Genomic DNA, 26,856 nt, shown 5'->3' with positions numbered 1-26,856 from the left:
AAGCAAAGCATGTGATCAGCACAGGGCCAATCAGCACTGTCCAGACAGAGGGTCAGAACTTTCACATCCTCCTAGAGCAGAAAGAAAACTACGTGCTTTAACTAGAGCTCTGCTGAAGTCACAAGACTGCTATATACTGCTGATAAGGAAAGGTATTTAGCAGTTTTATATTTACTAAAATAATTGCATTTCCATGTTGTGTGTACTGTGGGAGACCAGATAAAGTGTTACTAAACCCAGGACCCTGCATTCCCTATAAGTAATAGACCACAAAGGGTGGTTCATGTGGAGACCTGTACATGTATAAACAGTGCCATGTCCTAATTCAAGAGCATTAATACCAAAAAATGGATAGAAGTCCACACATGGACTTTGTAGGTACTCAGCACTTGCTGATAACTCAAACAATTTTATTGATACATAATTGGAAATCCAATAGTGTATGGCCAGCTGAACTAGAAAGGTTTGAAAGTGTTTATTCATAGGATACACAATGTTCCTAATAGAAGGCTCATATACACAAGAGTTCACCTGACAGCCACAGGTTCTGTCTTTCTCCAGCTCTACCTGCAACAAGTATACTGAGCTCCCGGCAGGTGCATGAAGGGCTTGTTGAACCTTAAAGGGATTGTGCACACATTTGCTTGAAAACAGAAGCTGATACACAAGACAGGGCATTGCCAAAAGTAGTCATTGGGATCTTCAGGCTCCTTATGCTCCACTCTATTTTTACAAAGAAGGAGATGGATGGGTGAGCTGTAATTCCCCATCTACCTGGGTCCTCTGGGGCTTTTACACTCAGATACGTAACCCTTGGTGTATGGTTCTTTTGCTACAACCTAGAAAGTGTTCATTAACACCAGCTGTAGAAACATTGTTTGAAATTTATTTTGGTTAAATATATAAGTTAAGTGTATTTAAATATTTAATTTACCGTATTTTCCGGCGTATATGACGACTTTTCAACCCCTGAAAATCTTCTGAAAAGTCGGGGGTCGTCTTATACGCCGGTGCGAGCCGGTGTCAGTGCGGCACTTTTTCGAGGGGCGGTGCGGCGCCGCCCCCCCTCCTCCTCCAACGGACACTAAGTACAGGGGTGGGCAGAGGGGCTGCTGTACCTTACCTGGCTCCGGTCCCACGACGATCTGGTCCAGGAAGCGCGGCTGCTCCTTCTTTCAGTTCGGCCGCTCGATGGTCACGCGGCCGCTCGGCTCCGCCTCCTCACCGGTAATTGGGCGCCAGCACTGGAAAGGCACACAGGCGACCAATCACCGGTGAGGAGGCGGAGCCGAGCGGCCCCGCGAAAATCGAGCGGCCGAACTGGAAGAAGGAGCAGCCGCTCCTCTCCCCCACTGACACTAACGATGGGGCACTATTCCTCCTCCACACTGACACCAACGATGAGGCACTGTTCCTCCCCCACTGACACCAACGATGAGGCACTGTTCTCCCCCACTGACACCAACGATGAGGCACTGTTCCTCCCCCACTGACACCAACGATGAGGCACTGTTCTCCCCACTGATACCAATGATGGGGCACTATTCCTCCTCCCCACTGACACCAATGATGGGGCACTATTCCTCCCACTGATACCAACGATGGAGCACTATTCTCCCCACTGATACCAATGATGGGGCACTATTCCTCCCCCACTGACACCAATGATGGGGCACTATTTCTCCCACTGATACCAACGATGGGGCACTATTCTCCCCACTGATACCAATGATGGGGCACTATTCTCCCCACTGATACCAATGATGGGGCACTATTCCTCCCCCACTGACACCAATGATGGGGCACTATTCCTCCCACTGATACCAACGATGGGGCACTATTCTCCCCACTGATACCAATGATGGGGCACTATTCCTCCCCCACTGACACCAATGATGGGGCACTATTCCTCCCACTGATACCAACGATGGGGCACTATTCTCCCCACTGATACCAATGATGGGGCACTATTCCTCCCCCACTGACACCAATGATGGGGCACTATTCCTCCCCCACTGACACCAATGATGGGGCACTATTCCTCCCACTGACACCAACGATAGGGCACTATTCCTCCCACTGATACCAACGATGGGGCACTATTCCTCCCACTGATACCAACGATGGGGCACTATTCCTCCCACTGATACCAACGATGGGGCACTATTCTCCCTCCCACTGACACCAACGATGGGGCACTATTCTCCCCCCCACTGACACCAACGATGGGGCACTATTCCTCCTCCCCACTGACACCAACGATGGGGCACTATTCTCCCCACTGACACCAATGATGAGGCACTATTCTCCCCACTGATACCAATGATGGGGCGCAATTCCTCCCACTGACACCAATGATGGGGCGCAATTCCTCCCACTGACACCAATGATGGGGCGCAATTCCTGCCACTGATACCAATCATGGGGCGCTATTCCTCCCACTGACACCATCGATGGGGCGCTATTCCTCCCACTGACACCAATGATGGGGTGCTATTCCTCCCACTGACACCAATGATGGGGTGCTATTCCTCCCACTGATACCAATGATGGGCCGCTATTCCTCCCACTGACACCAATGATGGAGCACTATTCCTCCCACTGACACCAATGATGGGACACTATTCCTCCCACTGACACTAATGATGGGACACTATTCCTCCCACTGACACCAATGATGGGGCACGATTCTTCCCACTGACACCAATGATGGGGCACTATTCCTCCCACTGACTAATGATAGGGCACTATTCCTCCCACTGATTAATGATGGGGCACTATTCCTCACACACTGACACTAATGATGGGGCACCATCATTGGTGTCAGTGGGAGGAATAGTGTCCCATCATTGGTATCAGTGGGAGGAATAGTGCCCCATCATTGGTATCAGTGGGAGGAATAGTGCCCCATCATTGGTGTCAGTGGATGAAATAGTGCCCCATCATTGGTGTCAGTGGGAGGAGTAGTGCCTCATCATTGGTGTCAGTGGGAGGAATAGTGTCCCATCATTAGTGTCAGTGGGAGGAATAGTGTCCCATCATTGGAATACCATACTGAATAGCATACCATATTGAAATCAAATCTGATGTTTTTTCATTTTTATTTGGTGTGTGTTGGAAGAGGGGTAGTCTTATACGGCGAGTATAGCTCAAACCCTATATTTTAACAGGAAAAGTAGGGGGTCGTCTTATACGCCGGAAAATACGGTAAGCTTAAGTGTTTGCATTACCTACCATCACTTTACACTAAAATGGACTTTAATGATGAACTAAAATGATACTTTTTAAAATACCGTAAAATGAATGACTGTAAAACTGACCATCACTCATGCAGTCTTGGTCTATTTCTTTTAATCACCCAGAGGACTCTCCATGGGGTTTCAGGAAAACTGAAAAAAACCCAATTTGTTTAGAAGCTATTTAAATTATAACTAGAAGAGTATTTAAAACCCCCTTTTTTCCCGTTATAGTGGTTGGGGATTAGATCGCTTCTCGGCCTTTTGGCTAAGATCAAGTGTAGTATCTGTTCTTATCAGTGTCCAGTGGGGGTGCTCCCAGCCATTCTATTTTTGCGGGGATGGCTGTTTTATAGTACCCTCACTGGTATGATGGGGGTCTGGAAGGCTAGTACCGGGGGGACAGAAAGCGTGGTGCCCACGAGTAGAAGCTGAGGCCCGTGAGTAATTCCCCCGAGAAGACCGGAAGGACCCAGTACCTCCTGATTTGGACGGATCTACCTTGTCTGGCCAGGGGTCGGGAAGGCAGAAAGTCCGCAAACCAGTGCCCCCTGAGTAGACACCCTCAGGGGTGCCACTAGTAACACCTGGGTGTGGGACCCCACAGTGTGAAGATGGCACAAGGTCACTGTTTTTCACTCTTTTTGCACAAGCGCCCTTAGGACCAGGCCTTTTGGCTAGGACCAGGGCAATTTTTGCTACAGGCCTCAGGGCCTGGTCTGTGCACAATTTGGCATGGCCACTTTTTTCTTTTCTTTATTTATTTAATTTATTTACACTCCCACGTTTTGTCACTTTTTCTTACTTTTGTGTGTGTTTTCCACAGGATGGAGGGTGTGGGTCCTCGGGCCTGCCCTGAAGTCTAGGGGGAGGATGTGTGGCCTTTTGGTTCCTTCCTCCCCTGATCCCTAGGTGGTTTTCTCTTCGGGAGAGCCCCCTGACCAAGTACTGGGTGTCTGGCTTCAGCTGGACACAAGGAACGGTGGTCCACCAGGCCTTTTGGCCAGGAGGACCAAATGGGAACCTTGTCCCTGTCAGGAGCTTCGTGCCCCGGGGGATCAGGGTAGCGGTCAAGCCCCTTTAGGGGTAGGACAAAAGCACACCCCTAAGTGCACTTTTTCGTGTGGTGTTTTGCACTTGCACTTTTTTTGTGAACACTTACGGGTTTTTTTCGTTATAGTTGCACATTTGCGGCCTTACAAAAAAAAAAAAAAAAGTGGTTAGGGATTAGAACACCTGTCAGGTTTTTACTGACATCTGTGCCTACATTAAGAGGGTTTACCCTTTCTATTTATCCTCATGTTTATGGTTATCACTGAAAGGGAAAGAGTTGTCCCCAGAACATAGTAGAGGGGCATATTTTAAAGGGGAAGCCAGTTCTAGTGGCAACCAGGGAATCCCTTAATTTTGGAGATATTTCTTTTCATTCCTGTTTTGGCTATGGGACAGGGAGTGAAGGGAAATCTCCCCAATTGGACAATGATGGCAAAACAATCTGAAAGGGATTATAACCCTCCCTTACCCTATCCAAAATGTATAAAAAAAAATGTTTTGCCTTAATAACTTAGAGCCCCTCCCCCCGAAATGTAAGGTGCGTAGTATTGTGTGTTAATTGCGTTTGGAAACACAATCACTGGATATTTGTATCTTTGTTTTTATTTGTGCAGGTAGAAGCACCCTGTGGTTCCAGTGACGTGGGGTGCAGTTTCAGGATGGGGGGGCTGGAGAATGTGACCATGTGTTATGGTACACCTTAACCGCTTGCCGACCCGTCGCAGTGTTTTTACTGCGGCAGGGCGGCACCTGTGCGCACAGCACCGTCTTTTAACGTCGCTGTGCAAAACAGGTAGGGGGCGCATGCGAGGCGCGTGCCCGCCCTACCGATCGTTACCGGTGTCCGTCACCGGCTCCCGGCGGGTGCCGGGGATTACAAGTAATCACTGAGAGATAGCAGAGCTGCAATGTAAACAATGCAGCCTTGCTATCTGTCAGTTCAGAGCACACTGAACCTGAGAGAAGACTTTATCTCTGGGGATCAGCATGTTCCTGTGAAGTACACACCCCCGCCCCCTAGTAAAACTCTCCCCCCCACACAGTTAACCCTTTCTTTACCTAATAAAAGTTAACCCCTTCCTCCCCAGTGTTTTTTTTTTGCACTGATCACTGTATTGGTGTCACTGATGATGTCAGTGACCCCAAGTCAGTTCCCCCCAGTGTCAAAATGTCCGCAGCAGTCCCGCCATAAGTCGCTGATCACTGTCATAAATCGCTGATCACCGCCATAAGTCGCTGATTACCGCCATTATTAGTATAATAAAAAAAAAATCCCAGTATCTTTCCTGCCATTTGTAGATGCTATAACTTTCACATAAACCAATTAATTTACACATATTGGGATTTTTTTTAAGCAAAGACATTTTGGCAGAAATTTATGACTAAATTTGATTTTACATTTTTTTTACTGAACATGTTTTATAGCAAAAAGTCCAAAATATTGTTTTTTTTCTCAAAATTGTCAGCCTTTTTCTTTTATAGCGCAAAAAATAAAAAATGCACAGGCAATCAAATACCACCGAAAGAAAGCTCAATTTGTGGGAAAAAAAGGATGTAAATTTCATTTATGTACCGTATTGCATGACCGCGCAATTGTCCGCTAAACTAGCACAGCTCTGTATAGCAACAAAATGGCGTAAATTGCAGTATCTATACCATAGTTTGTAGACGCTATAACCTTCACACAAAGCAATCAATATACACTTATTGGGATTTTTTTTACCAAAAACATGTAGCAGAATACATTTTGGCCTAAATTTATAACTAACTTTGAGTTTACTATATATTTTTTATAGCTGAAAGTAAAAAATATTGTTTTTCTTCAAAATTTTTGGTCTTTTTTTGTCTTATAGCGTGGAAAATAAAAAGCGCACAGGTGATCAAATACCACCGAAAGAAAGCTCTATTTGTGCGAAAAAAAGGACGTAAATTTTGTTTGGGTGCAGCATTGCATGACCGTGCAATTATGAGTTGAATTAGTGCAGCTCCGAGTAGCAAAAGAGGCCTGGTCAGGAAGGGGGGTAAATCCTCAGGAGGACAAGTGGTTAAATATAGTTGTAATATGAAATCTGGTCAGAAAGGTGAACGTAGCCTTTTAGGACTTTATTGAATCCTATTGCTTCCACTGATGTATGGCATATGTCTGCAGCAGCAGAGGGTTTTACACAGTTTCCCAGGTGCTGTAGCATGTATCTTTAACAGGTCGATTTTCAGCTGTCAGGTGGAAGCGATCTGGTGGATGTACAGCTGATGGATCACTTTCATGGGCCCCCGTTAATGCACCATCCAATTCCCCTACCACCTCCCACTATGTTTCCCGGGTTCCAATTTTCCACCTTTGAACCTCAGACTCGCACTGCGTGATCTGCGCTTCATTGGCTTCAGTGAAGGGCAGGGGAGACATCAGGGGTCTAATTGCCAAGTGTCTTTTGCAGGTAACCATCCCTAAATATTTTAAGATGATGAGAAAGATGACGGCATTGAGTGGTTATAAGAATGTGTATGAGTAACTGCTTTTGTATTGGTGGAATGGGAATGCTTTGTTAGTCTTTATTTTATGACCTGGCTGTGTTCTTTCTGTTCGCAGAATCGCTCCATAGACCATCGTGTTGATCTGTATTCTCTGCAGCTCTATTGCTGGGATTATTCTGATCTGTGCCAGTAGTAAGTAAGCTTTTATTTTTCATTTATTGCTGTATAAATACTTGTGTGTTGGCTATAGGCAATACATGGTACACAATCCTTCCATGTCCACATCTCCATTAGTCACTGGCATCCTCTGTGGGCTGTGGGTTCCGGCACAGTAAAAAATGAGACGGATTTTCGGTGAATCTTCAACAAAATCATTTTTTCTATTGTTTTTGCAAGTGGAAGTGTTAGGACATCTGTTGAGTTTCTATTGACATTTATCAAGGAAATTTCACTTAACCCACATAGGAAATGAGGAGAGTAAAGCAGGGTGTATGCGTATTGAAATTCCTCCTGTCCAGCAGGAACTGCCCATATCTCAGTACGTGTGTATCCCTCACTTGTGTGCATGCTGGGATTTGGGAAGTTGGTTTTTGGCTTTTGGTTTTCCTTTTGTTTGTTTGTTTTTTCCCATTAAACCAGCTGGTTGCTTAAAAAAAAAATGTGTTTACCCAGCTAACGTTTATACTATATGAAGGGCAAGAGAAAAAAAAATCACAGAGGTTCTAACACTTCCCCTTCTATGAATAAAGTTGTTTTATTTGCTGATGCAAACCTAGAGAGATTCTGTTCACTTCCTGTTCCTTTGAACATGTATTGTGGAGGAATCTCCCCTGCAGTGGGCACAGACAGAGATCCTAACTGCATCCCACCTTCTTTGGAAAAAAGGTTTTGGCAGGAATAACACTTTTTCCTAGTTTAAAATAGTTAAATAGTACAAAAAAATTCTGGTAAATGCCTTTTAACCACTTCAAGTCTGGACACTTTTACCCCCTTCCTGTCCAGGCCAATTTTCAGCTTTCAGTGCTATCACACTTTGAATGACAATTGCGCGGTCATGCAACACTGTACCCATATGAATTTTTTAGGTTTTTTTGAGACGAATAAAACTTTATTTTAGTGGTGTTTTTTCACCACTGGGATTTTTATTTTTTTTGCTATATAAATTATTATTATTATTATTATTATACAGTATTTATAAAGCGCCAATAGTTCACTCAGCGCTGTACATTACAAAGGGGGACAGAACATGTGACAGAACAATACCAATACAATGCAAAACATGAGGGGATCGAGGGCCCTGCTCTTTCGAGCTTACAATCTAGAAGGGATGGGATAGTGGTACAGGAGGAGATAGCTGTGGGGGATGGAGTGGTAGGAAGAGTGGAGGAGGTCAGCAAGTTAGCAGGGGGTGAGGTAGGCTTCCCTGAAGAGATGGGTTTTCAGGGTGCGCCTAAAGGAGAGGAGAGTAGGTGATAATCTGATGGGTTGGGGCAGGGAGTTCCAGAGGATGGGTGACACCCTGGAGAAGTCCTGGAGGCGGGCATGGGAGGAGGAGACCAGGGAACTAGAGAGAAGGAGGTCTTGTGAGGAGCGGAGTGTGCGTGCTGGGTGGTACTTGGATATTAGGTCAGTGATGTAGTTCGGGGCAGTATGGTGGACAGCTTTGTACGTCAGTGTTAGGATTTTAAATTTGATCCGTTGCGCAATCGGAAGCCAGTGGAGGGATTGGCAGAGGGGGGTGGCGGAAATGGAGCGGTTGGAAAGGTGAATGAGTCTGGCAGCCGTATTCAGGATCGACTGAAGCGGGGATAGCCAGCGGCGAGGCAGGCCAGTGAGGAGGGAGTTGCAGTAGTCGAGTCGTGATATGATGAGGGAGTGGATGAGCTGTTTAGTAGTTTCTGGGGTTAGGAACGTGCGGATTTTGGCGATGTTGCGGAGGTGGAGTCTGCACGAGTTTGTTAAAGATTGGACTTGGGGCTGGAAGGATAGGTTGGAGTCCAGAATGACACCAAGTACTCTGGCCTGCAGAGCGGGTTTGATATTGGCATTGTTGGATGTGATGTAGAAGTCAATGGGGAGTGGGGTTCGGGCTGGGGGGAAGACAAGGAGCTCGGTTTTGGAGAGATTCAGTTTAAGGAAGTGGAGCGACATCCAATCTGATATGTCGCTCAGTAGGTGTGTGATTTGGGCAGAGACCGAAGGGGTGAGGTGGGGGGTTGAGAGATAGATTTGTGTGTCGTCGGCATAGAGGTGGTAGTTGAAGCCGTGAGAGTGTATGAGTTGGCCAAGGGAGGAGGTGTAGATGGAGAAGAGAAGGGGCCCAAGGACAGAGCCTTGAGGGACCCCAACAGAGAGGGGGAGTGAGGGGGAGGTGGTAGCATTATAGGTAACGCTGAAAGAGCGTTGTGACAGGTAGGATGAGAGCCAGGAGAGAGCAGAATCTCTGAGGCCGAGGGAGTGTAGTATTTTGAGGAGGAGGGGGTGGTCAACTGTGTCGAAGGCCGCAGAGAGGTCAAGGAGTAGGAGCACTGAATAGTGGCCATTAGCTTTGGCGGTTAGAAGGTCGTTGGAGAGTTTGAGTAAGGCGGTTTCGGTGGAGTGTAGGGGGCGGAAGCCAGACTGTAGGGGATCGAGGAGGTTGTTGTCATTGAGGTGAGAGCATAGGCGGGTGTAGACGAGACGCTCGAGGAGTTTAGATGTAAGTGGGAGCAGGGAGATGGGTCTGAGGTTGTTCGGGTCATTGGGGTCCAGGGAGGGCTTTTTAAGTATGGGGGTGATGTGTGCATGCTTCAGTGGGGAGGGGAAAGTGCCGGAGGAGAGGGAGAGATTAAAGATGTGGGTGAGGGAGCGTAGGATGGAGGGGGAGGGAGGTCGTAGGAATTGTGAGGGGATAGGGTCGAGGGGGCAGGTGGTGAGGCGGGCATCAGAGAGGATCTTGGAGACTTCCTCAATGGTAGTAAGGTCAAAGGTGTGGAGTGTTGGGGGAGCTTCAGTATGAGGAATGTAGGGTGGGGTGGGAGTGGAGGTCAGAGCAGTGGTGGGGCCGTGGGAGAGGGGTGATGAGGGGGTAGCTGAGTGAGGGGGAACGGGGTCGGAGGGAGTTTGAGCAGTGACGAAGTCCCTGCGGGTAATGTCGAGGGGGAGGGGGGATGAGGGGGTAGCTGTGTGAGAGGGGACGGGTTGAGAGGGCGTGTGAGTTGCAGCAATGTCCTTGCGAATTGTGTCAATCTTGTTTTTGAAGTGATTGAAAAAGTCCAAAAATTTTGAAAAAATAAATAATCTTTCTTCATTAATCTTGGCCAAAATGTATTCAGTTTTCTTTTTAGTAAAAAAAAAATAAAAATTATTATAACTTTTTAAAAAACATTTTTTACATTTTTATGTTTTTTTTATATTTATTATGTATGTTTTTTTTGTTTTTTTTCAACATACTGTCACCCAAGCAGTAAAAAAAAAAAAACTTCATCACCCTCCACAAATAGTACAAATAGTACAGTGTCACTATGGTGACACTGTACTACTTGTGGGGGGGGGGGGGTGAAAAACTGAATTTTTTTTTTTTTTACACTGATTGCTTTTACACCCATAAAGGCTGTAAAAGCAATCATTTCTACTCTTCTCTGGCTGCATTCTTGCAGCCATTGAGAAATACTGTGTGAGCTGTGATTGGTCACAGCTTGTCACATGGTACAAGGCTGTTGTGAATAGCTTTGTGCCATGTGACCTCTGTGATCATTCACAGATTTTAGTAAGCAATGATGTCAAAGTAAGCAATTATGTCAGAAGTGGCCAATCAGTGATCACATGATCGGGATCTCACACAGATGTCCCGTACAAAGATCGTGCTGCTGCGTGCACACAAGCAGGGAGCGGGGAGGACGTTTATAATCGGCCACCCACCCCTGCACTGCTCCCGTCTGGCCATTTATATACATGGGCCGGTACAGGAAGTGGTTAATTACCTTCCTTGTTCCTGTCCACCTCCCATATCCACACCAGTGAAAATCCCAGTACTTCCAGGTATAAAAACACATGGCTATACCCCCTGCCTTCCCACAATGCATTATTTGCTATCATGAGCGAGTCACCATTCTCAAATCCTGTTACATGGAGGCAATCATGGCAGACCTGGATTTGCATAGGGTCTGCAGTGCAAAACACAACGGCAAACTGGATCAGAAAGCCATCCTCTGTGTGACCTCCTGTAGGTGGTGGTGGGAAGGAGGTGCAGAGTGGCCTGGCTTTAGAATGACAGGCAAACTTCCCTGAAGGTGGTGGGTTGGCAGGGAGATACTAGAGAGAATATAGAGGGTGTATGGGGCATGGAGGGAGATGCTAGAGAGTATATAGGGGTGTAGGTGGCACGGAGGGAGATACTAGAGGGGCTATAATCTGTGGGTGGCAGGCAGGGAGACTCTAAAGGGGCTATAGACTGTATGAAGGTTGCAGGGGAGATGCTAGAGGTACTGCAATGGTAAAATATTTACTGGGTATATCTGTCAAAAGACACAGGTAACGTTTGCCTTTTAACTCTTATTTTATTTGATAAAAAGTGGGATATTTCCAGTAACTGGAGTTGAAAACCCTGTAGTGCAGTCCATGGTTGAAGGTAGAACTGCCTCTTCTGCCTGTCCTTGGATTTTATTTGAAATACCAGAAGCAAAGCCTCTGGAGGTGTTTTCTACATCCTGGGATGTCTGGGGACATTTGACTTTTATCTAATCCCTCCAATGAATAACACATCTCTGCTGTAAAGTTGTATTTCTTTATTTTATTATCTATTATTACTTACTTTTTAAGGATCCCGTATGTCACCATATTTGTGAATTTTGCTTTTGCCTTTTTTGAGAAGCCCTCATCTCTAACTGTAACATCAAACGTGCGTTACCGCACTGACCTTTCTGTACAGGTAATAACCATTACTGTCCGGCTGACCTAGAATTTATACATATTATACACCAAAAACAGGCTATTAAGGCCGATTCTCACATGCCCACATCTGAATCACGCAGGAACATGCTGTGCTTTCCTTTGCAATTAAACCTAGATGCAAAACATACATCTTTTGCAATCTGCAGCGGGTGTCAATAGAAATTTAATGACACCCCAAGTGCTAGTCGCAAATGAAGTGCGTTTGCGCGCACCAAATTGCATGGTACTTTTGTACCATGTGATCTGGTTACAGTGGGGCTTATTTATTAAAGCTGGGGAGTGCAAAATCAGGCTCACTTCTGCATAAAAACCAGTCTGCTTCCAGGTTTTATTGCCAAACCTTAATTGAACAATCTGAGGTTAGAAGCTGATTGGTTTCTATGCAGAAGTGAGCCTGATTTTGCACTCCCAAGCTTTAGTAAATATACCCCAGTGTGGCACAGTGCAGTGCGACTTTAGCCCATTCACAATTCATGGCCTTGAATTCACACCGCACAGGAATGCAGAGCGCTTTCTTGTGCAATTCAGCTCTGGGCATGGTGTAAACCTGTCATTGTAAGAGTTGTAGAAAATAGGCAGCCCCATAAAATTAAAATCCAAAGCCTAATACCTAATATAACAGTAATCTATCTTTGTCAATAGAAGATATTCGTGATTGAATTTTTATTGTATCATCACAAGAGGGCAGAACTACTTCCTGTTATAATAGGAAGACACAGAAGTGGGAACTAAAAGTCTATCTATTTGTTTCCAGCAAGACAGTGATTACAGTGAACAGATTATTATTTTATTATTATTATTATTATACAGTATTTATAAAGCGCCGATAGTTCACTCAGCGCTGTACATTACAAAGGGGGACAGAACCTGTGACAGAACAATACCAATACGATGCAAAACATGAGGGGATCGAGGGCCCTGCTCTTTCGAGCTTACAATCTAGAAGGGACGGGATAGTGGTACAGGAGGAGATAGCTGTGGGGGATGGAGTGGTAGGAAGAGTGGAGGAGGACGGTCAAGTTAGCAGGGGGTAGGCTTCCCTGAAGAGATGGGTTTTCAGGGTGCGCCTAAAGGAGAGGAGGTGATAATCTGATGGGTTGGGGAAGGGAGTTCCAGAGGATGGGTGACACCCTGGAGAGGTCCTGGAGGCGGGCATGGGAGGAGGAGACCAGGGAACTAGAGAGAAGGAGGTCTTGTGAGGAGCGGAGTGTGCGTGCTGGGCGGTACTTGGATATTAGGTCGGTGATGTAGTTCGGGGCAGTATGGTGGACAGCTTTGTACGTCAGTGTTAGGATTTTAAATTTGATCCGTTGCGCAATCGGAAGCCAGTGGAGGGATTGGCAGAGGGGGGTGGCGGAAACGGAGCGGTTGGAAAGGTGAATGAGGCTGGCAGCCGTATTCAGGATCGACTGAAGCGGGGATAGCCAGCGGCAAGGCAGGCCAGTGAGGAGGGAGTTACAGTAGTCGAGTCGTGATATGATGAGGGAGTGGATGAGCTGTTTAGTGGTTTCTGGGGTTAGGAACGTGCGTATTTTGGCGATGTTGCGGAGGTGGAGTCTGCACGAGTTTGTTAAAGATTGGACTTGGGGCTGGAAGGATAGGTTGGAGTCCAGAATGACACCAAGTACTGTGGCCTGCAGGGCGGGTTTGATATTGGCGTTGTTGGATGTGATGGAGAAGTCAATGGGGGGTGGGGTTCGGGCTGGGGGGAAGACAAGAAACTCGGTTTTGGAGAGATTCAGTTTAAGGAAGTGGAGTGACATCCAATCTGATATGTCGCTCAGTAGGTGTGTGATTCGGGCAGAGACCGAGGGGGTGAGGTGGGGGGTTGAGAGATAGATCTGTGTGTCGTCAGCATAGAGGTGAGAGTTGAAGCCGTGAGAGTGTATGAGTTGGCCAAGGGAGGAGATATAGATGGAGAAGAGAAGGGGCCCAAGGACAGAGCCTTGAGGGACCCCAACAGAGAGGGGGAGTGAGGGGGAGGTGGTAGCATTATAGGTAACACTGAAAGAGCGTTGTGACAGGTAGGATGAGAGCCAGGAGAGAGCAGAATCTCTGAGGCCGAGGGAGTGTAGTATTTTGAGGAGGAGGGGGTGGTCAACTGTGTCGAAGGCCGCAGAGAGGTCAAGGAGTAGGAGCACTGAATAGTGGCCATTAGCTTTGGCGGTTAGAAGGTTGTTGGAGAGTTTGAGTAAGGCGGTTTCGGTGGAGTGTAGGGGACGGAAGCCAGACTGTAGGGGATCGAGGAGGTTGTTGTCGTTGAGGTGAGAGCATAGGCGGGTGTAGACGAGGCGCTCGAGGAGTTTAGATGTAAGTGGGAGCAGGGAGATGGGTCTGAGGTTGTTCGGGTCATTGGGGTCCAGGGAGGGCTTTTTAAGTATGGGGGTGATGTGTGAATGCTTCAGTGGGGAGGGGAAAGTGCCGGAGGAGAGGGAGAGATTAAAGATGTGGGTGAGGGAGCGTAGGATGGAGGGGGAGGGAGGTCGTAGGAATTGTGAGGGGATAGGGTCGAGGGGGCAGGTGGTGAGGCGGGCATCAGAGAGGATCTTGGAGACTTCCTCGATGGTAGTAAGGTCAAAGGTGTGGATTGTTGGGGGAGCTTCAGTATGAGGAATGTAGGGTGGGGTGGAAGTGGAGGTCAGAGCAGTGGTGGGGCCGTGGGAGAGGGGTGATGAGGGGGTAGCTGAGTGAGGGGGAACGGGGTCGGAGGGAGTTTGAGCAGTGACGAAGTCCCTGCGGGTAATGTCGAGGGGGAGGGGGGATGAGGGGGTAGCTGTGTGAGAGGGGACGGGTTGAGAGGGCGTGTGAGTTGTGGCAATGTCCTTGCGAATTGTGTCAATCTTGTTTTTGAAGTGATTGGCAATCTCAAGGGCGGTGAGTGAGGTGCTGGGTGGAGGTGGGGATGGAGAGAGTAGAGAGTTGAAGGTGGAGAAGAGTCGGCGAGGATTGGAGGAGAGGGCCTTGATGAGGGTCAGGAAGTAGGCTTGTTTGGCAGCATGGAGGGAGGAGGTGTAGGTGTGGAAGGCAGATTTGTAGCGGGTGAAGGCTTGTTGAGATTTGGTTTTGCGCCATAGTCGCTCCAGGGCACGACTGTCGTTTGAGGGTTTTGGTGTGATCAGTCTGCCAGGGCTGGAGCGGTCGGGGTCTGATGTTGCGTGTGGTTAAAGGCGCTAGTGAGTCAAGGGCTGTTGAGAGCGCGTTATTGTAGGCGGTCATAGCCAAGTCGGGGCAGGACAGGGGGAGGATGCGGTCGTGGAGTTGATCAGCTGCAGAGTGGAGGGAGGCAGGGTTAAGGTTGCGGAGGTTACGGCTGGTAGTAGTGTGACATTTGGAGGGGTAGGCGTTGGAGGACGAGGAGATAGAGAAGGTAATCAGGTTGTGGTCAGAGAGAGGGAAGGGGTGTTAGTGAGGTTGTGGGGAGCGCAGCGGTTGGAGAAGACAAGATCAAGGATATTACCGTCAGAGTGGGTGGCGGATTGTATGCACTGTGCAAGTGCAAAGGAGGAGGTTAAGTGGAGGAGACGGGCTGTGTCCGGGTTGTCGAGGTTGACAGGGATGTTGAAATCCCCAAGGATGATGGTGGGTAGCTCAGAGGAGAGGAAGAAGGGTAGCCAGGAGGAGAAGTCATCCAGGAAGCGGGGTATGGATCCAGGAGGCCGGTATATCACAGCAATCTTCAGGGCGGTTGGGGAGAATAGTCGGACGCAGTGGGCCTCGAAGGAGAAGGATAGGGAGGGGGGTTTGGGAGGACTCGGAAGGTGCTCAGCAGTGACAGGAGCAGACCAACCCCACCACCTTTACGACCGTTGGGCCTGGGTGAGTGGGTCCAGGTGAGACCTCCGTAGGAGAGTGCAGCAGGGGAGGTAGAGTCAGTGGGCTGGATCCAGGTTTCCGTAATCGCTAGGAGGATGAGAGAGCGGGAAGCAAAGAGGTCGTGGATGGTGGTAAGCTTGTTGCACACCGATCGGGCGTTCAGGAGTGCACATGAAAACGGGGGGGGGAGATTTTAGAGAGCGGGGGGACAGATACTAAGTTGCGGGGGTTGCGGCGGGAGGGTGTTGTGCGGGTGAGGGAGGTGGTGGAGGGCCAGGATTCGGGGAGATGTCCCCCCGCGGTTATGAGGAGGAGAAGGGTGAGAAAGGTGGCATGGGTGCGGGATGTGCAGGAGCGTGAGAAACTACTAGTGGAGGTGTTCGGGTCAGTGTCAGAGTGGAGTAATAGGAGGAGGTGGTGGGTGCCATAGAGGGGTGAAGGAAGCAGTGAGGACACAATATACAATTGTTTGGGAGGGGCAGAGGGATATAGTGAATGGATTTTGGGAATGGAGGAGAGGAAAATGAGAAGGAGGAGTGGAAGAGGCATTTTGGGGAGGTGATGAGAGCAATAGTAGGGAGATGATAGCAATGAGGGGGAGATGTACAAGTTTTGGGGTGGAGCAGAGGGGTAAAGAAATGAGATTTGGGAACAGAGGATAGTAATATGGAAAGGAGAAGAGGGGATGTATTGTATAAAAGGTACACGGAGTGGGTCTCAGGTATGTAAGAGATGTTTCCCAGGGTGTTTGCTTGCAGTCTGTCCAGCATGCAGTAGAGTTTCTTGCTGTTGTTGTGTCTTCCTGCTGCTTAAGTTCTCCTTCTTTAGTTCAACTGCTGTGTTTAACTGCTTCGCACTCATTCTAAGCCGCACTCAATCATAAGCAGCACCCCCATCAGTGATCTCCCCCCATGAGCTGATCTAAATTTATAGGGAGATGCTCAAATGAGCATTCAACTCCGCCCTAATTAGAAGCTGATAAGGCTCACATGAATAGTGGGGGATGTTTCTTAGGAACCAGGCTACAGTCGTAAACCTGAGTGCACCTAGGAGGGGAGGACTGGTCAACATATACACAAATATAAATACACCATTTGTTCAGAATTTAACAGGAGTCAATGCGTTTTTCTGGTTAAGAGCGGAGGTAGGAGATAGATGCAGTTACCTGTGAAAGTAGAGAAGGCATAATTAAAGTGCTGTGTTTAACTGCTTTGCACTCATTCAAAGCTGCACTCAATCATAAGCAGGTACACTGCACTAGTGTGGGTAAACCGCAGTGCATCAGTACAGAAGCAACCCTATACTATTATGCCCAGTATATTGCTTCACAGTGACTTCAAGATCTCTTTCCTGCTGCTGACACCACTCTGGAGACAGCTGGCCAGGGTAAGAGGTGGAGTGCATTTGGTATCACTTCACATTGGACAGAAGCCAGCACACAGGCGGCATTGGCTTATGCAGCTCTGGATCCCTACTACAGCTCCAACTTCACAAGTAGCCCCTCTGCATTGCACTCTGTAAGCAAGTCCAGACTGCCATCTTCCAGTCACCTGGCCGCGATCTATGGGTTGCTGATCCCCAGGTTAATGCATGAGAATAGTGGTGTACCACATTGCAGCCAAATACAAAAAACAAGCTTACACTCTACTCGACTCATTAACAGCTTAAGCTCCGGAAGATTTTACATCCTGCATGACTAAGCCATTTGATGCTATACTGAATGAGGCGTTACTGTAACTGGTAAATGCACGGTCAACAACGCTGAGCCCAAGAGAAATTTATATACAATTTTTTGTAAACAAAGATCTTTTAGTGGCATTCAATCACCACTGGGTTTTTTTTTGCAATATAAATCAAAAGACCAAAAGTTTATTTTTTTCCCTTTCTGCTATTATATGCATATCCAATGAAAATAGTAAAAAAAAAAAAAAAAAAAAAAGATAACTTTTGGCCAAAATGTATTGTGCTACATGTCTGATGGAAAAGTGTATATTGATAGATTGTAGGTGCTATAACATTTAATTAAACCTAGGTTACATACACACACTAACATTTTTATTTATTTTTGTACCAATGGCAGTGATCAGCAACTTGGGGATTGCAATAGTGTGGCAATCTTGACACTGACACTGGGGGGAACTGACCAACTGCCACTGACATTAATACAGTGATATTATACACTGTCACTGTACTAATGACACTGGATGGAAGGGGGAGGGGTTACCATCTAGGGCGATCAAGGGGTGTGCCCAACTATGTGTAACGTGTGCTTCTTTTACTACTAGATCTCCAAGTTTCTCATCCTGGATGAGAAACAGATAGATCCCTCTGTTGATAGTCAACACAGTTCTGGGCTGTGATTGTACACTGGTGATCAGCAGGTCCCAGCTGGGATTTGCTCACAGGCTCCCGCTGTGTAAAATCAGAGGGTGCTGGCCAGGGGATGCCATGCACATGCCCAAAACTCAGAAGTAGGCAGCGATGTACGGTTATGTTGCTTTGCCTACAGTGGCTGCCTGTCTGCAGTACATTATGGGTGGGCACCAAGTGGTTAACTGAGGCCAAGAAGGATTGTAGACAAGTTGTCTACAAAGAAAGGTCGATGAAATACCCTTTGGCATGGTTAAAATTGTAAAACTGAACCATTTAGGCAGACCTGTGATACCAGCCTCTTCATTACAGCTACATTATTCTCACCTGCTTATATATGCAGTGGGGCAAAAAAGTAGTCAGCCACCAATTGAGCAAGTTCTCCCACTTAAAAAGATGAGAGAGGCCTGTAATTGGCATCATAGGTAGACCTCAACTATGAGAGACAAAATGAGTAAAACAAAATCCATACAATCACATTGGCTGATTTGGAAAGAAATTATTTGCAAATTATGGTGGAAAATAAGTATTTGGTCACCTACAAACAAGATTTCTGGCTCACACAGACCTGTACCTTCTTCTTTAAGAGGCTCCTCTGTCCTGCACTCATTACCTGTATCATTGGCACCTGTTTGAACTTGTTATCAGTATAAAAGACACCTGTCCACAACCTCAAACAGTCACACTCCAAACTCCACTATGGTGAAGACCAAAGAGCTGTCGAAGGACACCAGAAACAAAATTGTAGACCTGCACCAGGCTGGGAAGACTGAATCTGCAATAGCCAAGCAGCTTGGTGTGAACAAATCAACTGTGGGAGCAATAATTAGAAAATGAAAGACATACAAGACCACTGATAATCTCCCTCGATCTGGGGCTCCACGCTAGATCTCACCCCGTGGGGTAAAAATGATCACAAGAACGGTGAGCAAAAATCCCAGGACCACACAGAGGGACCTAGTGAATGACCTGCAGAGAGCTGGGACCAACGTAACAAAGGCTACCATCAGTAACACACTACGTTGTCAGGGACTCAGATCCTGCAGTGCCAGACGTGTCCCCCTGCTTAAGCCAGTACATGTCCGGGCCCGTCTGAAGTTTGCTAGAGAGCATTTGGATGATCTAGAAGAGGATTGGGAGAATGTCATATGGTCAGATGAAACCAAAATAGAACTGTTTGGTAGAAACACAACTCGTCATGTTTGGAGGAGAGAGAATGCTGAGTTGCATCCAAAGAACACCATACCTACTGTGAAGCATGGGGGTGGCAACATCATGCTTTGGGGCGGTTTCTCCACAAAGGGACCAGGACGACTGATCCATGTACAGGACAAAATGAATGGGGCCATGTATCGTGAGATTTTGACTGCAAACCTCCTTCCATCAGCAAGGGCATTGAAAATGACACGTGGCTGAGTCTTCCAACATGACAATGATCCCAAACATACCGCCAGGGCAACGAAGGAGTGGCTTCGTAAGAAACATTTCAAGGTCCTAGAGTGGCCTAGCCAGTCTGCAGATCTCAACCCCCTAGAAAACCTTTGGAGGGAGTTGAAAGTCCGTGTTGCCCAGCGACAGCCCCAAAACATCACTGCTCTAGAGGAGATCTGCATGGAGGAATGGGCCAACATACCAGCAATAGTGTGTGCCAACCTTGTGAAGACTGACAGGAAACGTTTGACCTCTGTCATTGCCAACAAAGGATATATAACAAAGTATTGAGATGAACTTTTGATATTGACCAAATACTTATTTTCCACCATAATTTGCAAATAAATTCTTTCCAAATCAGCCAATGAGATTGTCTGGATTTTTTTTTCTCATTTTGTCTCTCATAGTTGAGGTCTAGCTATGATGCCAATTACAGGCCTCTCTCATCTTTTTAAGTGGGAGAACTTGCACACTTGGTGGCTAAATACTTTTTTGCCCCACTGTAAATCCATCTTATGCACAGGAGACCAGTATCTTCTATGACCTTTACTGTACACAATAGAATTTCAGAAAGACAGATAGGGTATGACCAGAACCCCGATTGTTCTCCAATATATTTAAAAAAAGCTGGCGTAGGTCTCTAGATGCATTAACATTACCAACAGTCCCAAAAAGTCCTTGCTAGCCTGTAGTCCAAGCAGGCCAAATAATGGAATATTGCAGTCAGTAGAAAATGTAAGCGCTTTATAAGCACTAGTAACATTAAACTGTATAATCAAAAGAAAGCCTGGAGACTGCCTCTAAAGGAATGAAGATATTCTCACATATTAACATGATATACATGTATAGAGAACCATGCCACAGCTGAATATATTCAAGAAACACAATTCAAAGATCATTTTACTACACATATACAGTTGTGTTCAAAATAATAGCAGTGTGTTGAAAAAAGTGAATAAAGCTCAACATCCTTCTAATAGCTTTTATTTCCATACACACAAATGCATTGGGAACACAACACATTCAAAATAAAATCAAAACATGAAGAAAAATATATCAAATTTTTGTTGTTCCGCTTAAAAAAATTGAAGAAAAGTGAATATTAGACGGTTCAAAAAAATAGCAGTGTTTGTATTCTTCTTTACAAGCTCAAACATTCACTATATAAACTGAAAAATGTTTGAAGATTTTGATTTCCTTTGAATCCCTTAATTAATATTTAGTTGTATAAGCACTGTTTCTGAGAACTGCTGTACATCTGTGTTGCATGGAGTCAACCAACTTCTGGCACCTGTGAACAGGTATTCCAGCCCAGGATGATTGGACTACATTCCACAGTTCTTCTCTATTTCTTGGTTTTGCCTCAGAAATTGCATTTTTGACGTCACCCCACAAGTTTTCTATTGGATTAAGATCCGGGGATTGGGCTGGCCACTCCATAACATCAATCTTGTTGGTCTGGAACCAAGATGTTGCACATTTACTGGTGTGTTTGGGGTCGTTGTCTTGTTGGAACACCCATTTCAAGGGCATTTCCTCTTCAGCATAAGGCAGCATGACCTCTTCAAGTATTCTGATGTATTCACACTAACCCATGATCCCTGGTATGCGATAAATAGGTCCAACACCGTAGTACGAGAAACAACCCCATATCATGATGCTTGCACAACCATGCTTCACTGTCTTCACAGTGTACTGTGGCTTGAATTCAGTGTTTGGGGGTGTCTGACAAACTGTCTCCGGCCACTAGACCCAAAAAGAACAATCTTACTTTCATCAGTCCACAAAATGTTGCGCCATTTCTCTTTAGGCCAGTCAATGTGCTCTTTGGGAAATTGTAACCCCTTCAGCACATGTCTTTTTTTCAACAGTGGGACTTTGCGGGGGCTTCTTGCAGATAGCTTGGCTTCACATGGCGTCTTCTAATTGTAACAGTACTCACAGGTAACTTTACACCTTCTTTGATCTTCCTGGAGCTGATTGTTGGCGGAGTCCTTGCCATTTTGGCTATTCTTCTATCCATTCGAATGGTAGTTTTTCGCTTTCTTCCACGTCTTTCAGGTTTTGGTTGCCATTTTAAAGCATTTGCGATCATTTTAGCTGAGCAGCCTATCATTTTCTGCACTTCTTTATATGTTTTCCCCTCTCCAATCAACTTTTTAATCAAGGTACGCTGTTCTTCTGAACAATGTCTGGAACGACCCATTTTCCTCAGAATTTCAGAGAGAAATGCACTGTAAACAGCATGTACAACATTTGCTGCCTTCCTTCCTTAAATAAGGGCAATAATTGCCACCTGTTTTTCAAAGAATGAATGACCTCACTAATAGAACTCCACACTGCTATGATTTTGAACCAAAAACAGTGATTGATCAGGTTAGCAATGTCTGACTGCTATTATTTTGAACACAACTGTATGTATTTTGTAGTGCACTGTATTAAATTCTTGTGCAATTCTAAAGTCTGCTACCACACACTGGCAGTAATAAATGGGCAACTCAATGCAATAAAGCACGAGTAAATCCATTTAATCTCATTAAAGTGGTAGTGAACTTGTTTTTTTTTTTTAACTTTTACCTACAGGTAAGCTTATAAGCCTTCCCTGTAGATAAAATGATATGTCCTAAACGTGCACTGTTTAGAAGATATCCATTTTTAAAGCCGACGCATGCGCTCTGAACGGCATACCCATGCCAATCCTTCGGAGTACTGTGCCGTAGCCCGGGACTCCCACACGCATGAGTGACACCATCATGGCCCGGCCTATCAGACGGAACCTGAAAAGGAAGACCAGGTGAAGACAGAAGCCTCTGCAGCAGTGACAGTGCCCCACCGGAGGGCTTAGTTTTAAGATAAGCTTTACATAATGTGCTAGTATGCAGTGCATATTATGACATTAACTTGCAGGGATCACTTTTCTCCTGCGGTTTACTAACACTTTAAAATGTGCAAATTCTTTTGCAGGCAGTCAAAGACAGCATGGATCTACTTACCCTTTACTAGCACCATCTTTTGTAGTTGGAAGACGGATGTCTTTGGCATTTTCAAAAATCTCTTGCAATTCCTCTGAAGTTGAGCTATAGGGGATGTTCTTAACAAACAGAGTTCGTGCATCTCTCTCTAAGAGTAGAAGCGAGTCTTATGAAGTTACACACATTTCATTTAAGTATTAAAAATATTTTCATTAAAATATTGTTCAGATAACCCATCTGGAAAAATAAGCAGCTCCAGGACCACCACCTTGGAGTTCTGCTAGATTCAGTTTAGACCAGCCCCACTTTGAAAATTCAACGATTTTCACTGCAGACTATAATGCAGGTATAGCTCTAGAAAACTACTGAAATGCAACGTTTATTTAAACTCACAGAACAAACCTTTTGTGAAGGGCTAACTGAACACATCAGGCCTACATTTCTACGACTCTGGAACATGCACCACGACGAAGCTACTATTGTCTTCCTCTAGTACTGCAAACTTTACCTATGAGGAAACTGAAGCTATTGTTGAAACAAGGATGCAAATATAGGCTTGACTGAACCCCAACCTTCCTTATCTGCTCACTTTATTGAAACTGGTGATTAAGTATTAAAAACAGTGTGTCAGCATAACAACCAGACTGCCAACATCTTTTTGGTCCCCCCAATAACAGCATCACTATAAAGGGAACAAAGAGTGAGCAGTAATTGACTTTAATTTACAGAGAGTTTCACAATCCATGCCTTAAAGTCAATTAGAATGCAAAAGATACACAGGACCTATTCTTGCTATTAGGCTAGATGTGTACATTTAATATATAATCATATTATGAAAATGTAAAAACTAGCCAACGGATCAATTTAAAAACAAAAGTACTGTATGGGAGGACAAACAGATCCTATCTTATGTTCTCTGCATTTTTTGTTTTCTCTGCAGGAGTGTTGGCCTTCTCTACTTTCATCGCAAAACAAAGAACCTTCTTTCCATTTAATTTCAGGGCTTTTTCCACTTCCTCCACAGTAGCAAACTCCACATAGCCAAACCTCCTGCAGTAGAGATGGAAAAGTGAAGGAGCTGCAGCACAACAAACAAACAAGAGATCCCTGTGCTCAAATCCCAACCGCTAGTGCATGCATTTATCTATCAGGTGCTAAAGGGGTGTAACCACATATTAACACTAGAAATTCTGAGGACCCTCTGCACACTGGTATATACCCTTTCCAGCAGACTATGCAATAAATAGGGATATTTAGTTCACACATTGCAATACATGCTTAAGCTGGCCAACTGTGTCAAAGTAATCCCTCTATGGCCAGTCCTACTCTGCTCTGCCTACGCAAATGTTACTGTGGACACAATGCTAGCATAGGGGAAAAAACACAATGGGAAGAGCTACAAGGTTCAGGTATGGCTACTGACCCACAATACAACAAACAAGATCTACCTGTGCTGAAATCCCAATAGCTAGTACATGCATTTATCCATCAGGTGCTAAAGGTGTGTAATTAATATTAATATGTGGTTACATCCCTTGTAGCACCTGATGGATAAATGCATGTACAAGCTATTGGGATTTAAGCACAGGTATATATATTTTTGGAAAGGGTCAGGGACATTTTTTTTTAACACAAAGTTGAGTTTTCGGTTCTATAGTCTTCAATGGAGACAATGCGGAAAAGCATGTAGTGCATTTTTTTTAATGCATTTTTTTGGTTTAATCTTCCTAGCAACTAGAAAAAAACCGTATGTACAAAAACACACCGCAAAAAGCACTGCAGAAACGCCAACTGCATAGGTGTGAACCTAGCCGTAGACCCAGCAGAAGCATGCAGTTGCAGAGCAAGTGAAGGAGCTGCAGCACAGGGCGCCTATTCAGCACGTTATCTTAATAAATACTTACTTGGAGGCTCCAATCTGAACATCCTGCACTGGCAAGTTCTTCTTACAAAAAAAACTCCCTCAGAGCATTTTTAAGTTCATCATAATCTTTTGCAGAATTCAGATTAGCAACAAATACTGACAAATCTAACAAAAGGAGTAAAAAAAAGAAAAAAATATTATAACCAGAAATACCAAATACACATTAGCAAATATGGCATGAACTTTGAAATGATGGCCAACATTGAATAGAATTAGCATGTAAAGCAGGAATTTCAGCTTCATTATCTGTCCCAGAGACCCAAGGGAACGCTATTATGCTACTATACGAACACAACTTAAAGCAGAGATATACACACACCGATTTAACAGTTTCACATAAATGACATTCAGAGCATCCCATGAGAACAACTGTCACAGTTACCTGCATCTTTCAACTAAACTGTCAAGCCATTTAATGGTTGGTGTTCTAACCAATCACACGCGCAGCACCATGGCAACTGCAGAACAGACGCTAAAGCTGGCCATACATTACACAACTTTCCTATTCAATTTCCTTTAGATTTACCTTCAACTAAGACACGCAAGAGCCTTCCTGACTGCATACAAACTGAAAGTTTAGGTTTGACCGCATATGTTTTGGAAAATCTAAAGGAAATTGACACTTGCAGACCTAATACTACTGACAAGAGAAAACTCAATTGAAATTTTCTTGACACTTGTACCCCAGAAGGGCCGTTATATTGCTAGGTGAGAATTCTCAGATTTTCTCAACTGGAATGCACACAGCCAATATGGATTTCCTGACATTTTCGTTAATCTCTGCATCTGGATATGCATAGTACACGACAAAGGTCTATAGGTGCCAGAAAACCAAGAGTCCAGCATACATCCAGCGCCCCGAGTAACGTTTCCTAAACACATCACTTCCAGAGCCAATTTTTTTAAATTTTGTGCACATTTGTACATAAAAATGCACATGAAACCCTGAAAATATTTTAAGAAGGTAAAAAAAAAATTTTAATGTATGAACTTTTTTTTTTTTTTAATATTTTTCAGCAAAAAACTAATGAAAACAAATGCTCAATTTCCTGGTAAAGTATAAAAAAAAAAAAAAAAGTAGTGTCACCATGGTGACACTCCACTCCTAGAGTGACAGTATGTAAAAAAACAAATATAAAAAAATAAAATAGTTAAAAAAAATGTTTAAAAATTATAATTTTGGTTATAAACTAATTTGGGATTTTTTTTTTTACTAGAAAGATAACGGAATACATTTTGGCCAAGATTTATGATGAAATATATATTTGCAAAATTTTATAAGAAAAACACTTTTTTTCAAAATTTTTGGACTTTCATTTACATAGCAAAAAAAATAAAAATCCCGGTGGTGAATAAATACCACCAAAATAAAGCTTTATCTGTCTAAAAAAAGGCTAAAAATTTCATATGGGTACAGTGTTGCATGACCGCGCAATTGTCATTCAAAGTGTGATAGCACTGAAAGCTGAAGATTGGCCTGGACCAGGAAGGGGGTAAAAGTGTCCAGACTTGAAGTGGTTAAATATGGCAATGCAGTTAAGTAGAGCAAAAAGGCTTTTTTCCCTTTTTAAATATGTTGGATAGAAGAGGAGAGGGTTCCATTTATTGACCATCTGTGTCAGAGAATTCCCTTCACTTCCTTCAATGTTGCCTCAACATGAAGAGGAGATATCTTTCCAATGTGAAGGATATCCTCTCAGACAGTTGTCATAGGAAAACGTGCCCCCATTAGAAAAAGGTCTCCTGCATTCATGTTTTGGTGGCAACAAAATGTTGAATCTTTACAACGGGGACACAGACGGCAAAAAAAAAAAAAAAAAAATCTGACAAAAGGTTTTCTTTCATTACACAAGTAAAAAAAAAATAAAAGTTCCAGTAAAAAGAGATCTCCATTGCATGTTAAAAACAAAGTTATCACATTTATGGCACATCAGCAAACATCAGTCATCAAAGATCAGTATTAAGTCCCAAAATTGTTCATCATTTGTGCCAACAATTCATAAGACAGCAGGCAGCTTACCCTCCTCTTCAGACTCCTCCTTTACAGCTTTCTTCCCTTGAGGCATTTTGGCAGGAGCTTTCTTGGCAACAGGTTTTTTCTCTTCTTCAGATTCATGTAAAGAATAGAATTCCATTAACACACCAAAGCAAATTTCAGTGACACCATCTCTCTATTAGATATCTAGTATTGTAAGAGTGGGAGGAGCCATCCACTATATCCATGTCTCCTTTCCCTGTAATCACAGGGCGTTGCCATGGAAACAGAGGTGACCAGGAAGTAGAAAAGAGGGCAGCCTGTCACTTCAGGTGTCCTCAACCCACAGAGCGCCGCCTCTTTCTCTATGATTTGCCTCCTGTTCTCCTCCCCCTAGGTGGAGACCCGCCCCTTCCATCACGGCAGATGAGGATTCTGATCCCGCCTCTTCTCTGCCCCCTCGAAGAGTTCTACACCATACTCCTCCCCCCAGGCGGAGTTTCGGTCTTTTCCCCACTCTCATTTAGAGAGGTACCACGCCCCCACATTTATGGAGGTGAAAGCCACCCCCTCTAAAAAGTTCAATGGGAGGACATAGAGATGCCGCCCCAAAGCTTTGTCGCCCCGCCCCCATGCTCTGATGCCACGCCCCCGTTTTCTGAGTGGTAGGTGGCAAAG

The 26,856-nt window shown here is 45.0% G+C and overlaps 1 non-coding gene and 1 pseudogene across 1 annotated transcript; one reads left to right on the top strand and one right to left on the bottom strand.

The window, feature by feature from the left end:
* Nucleotides 1-3,484: 3,484 nt before the first annotated feature.
* LOC149467721 (U2 spliceosomal RNA) lies at nucleotides 3,485-3,600 on the top strand (annotated as a pseudogene).
* A 22,528-nt stretch (nucleotides 3,601-26,128) lies between these two features.
* On the bottom strand, nucleotides 26,129-26,194 carry LOC149467720 (small nucleolar RNA SNORD82). Its single transcript, XR_016311865.1, has one exon. It is a non-coding gene; the product is annotated as a small nucleolar RNA SNORD82 (small nucleolar RNA).
* Between the last annotated feature and the right edge of the window lie 662 nt (nucleotides 26,195-26,856).

The sequence above is a fragment of the Staurois parvus genome, unplaced genomic scaffold (assembly GCF_062004578.1).
Source record: "Staurois parvus isolate SC_StPar_1 unplaced genomic scaffold, SC_StPar_1.0 ptg000102l, whole genome shotgun sequence".
Classification (NCBI taxonomy): domain Eukaryota; kingdom Metazoa; phylum Chordata; class Amphibia; order Anura; family Ranidae; genus Staurois; species Staurois parvus.
The sequence above is the reverse complement of the archived record's forward strand: the minus strand, read 5'-3'. Positions and strand labels throughout refer to the sequence as shown.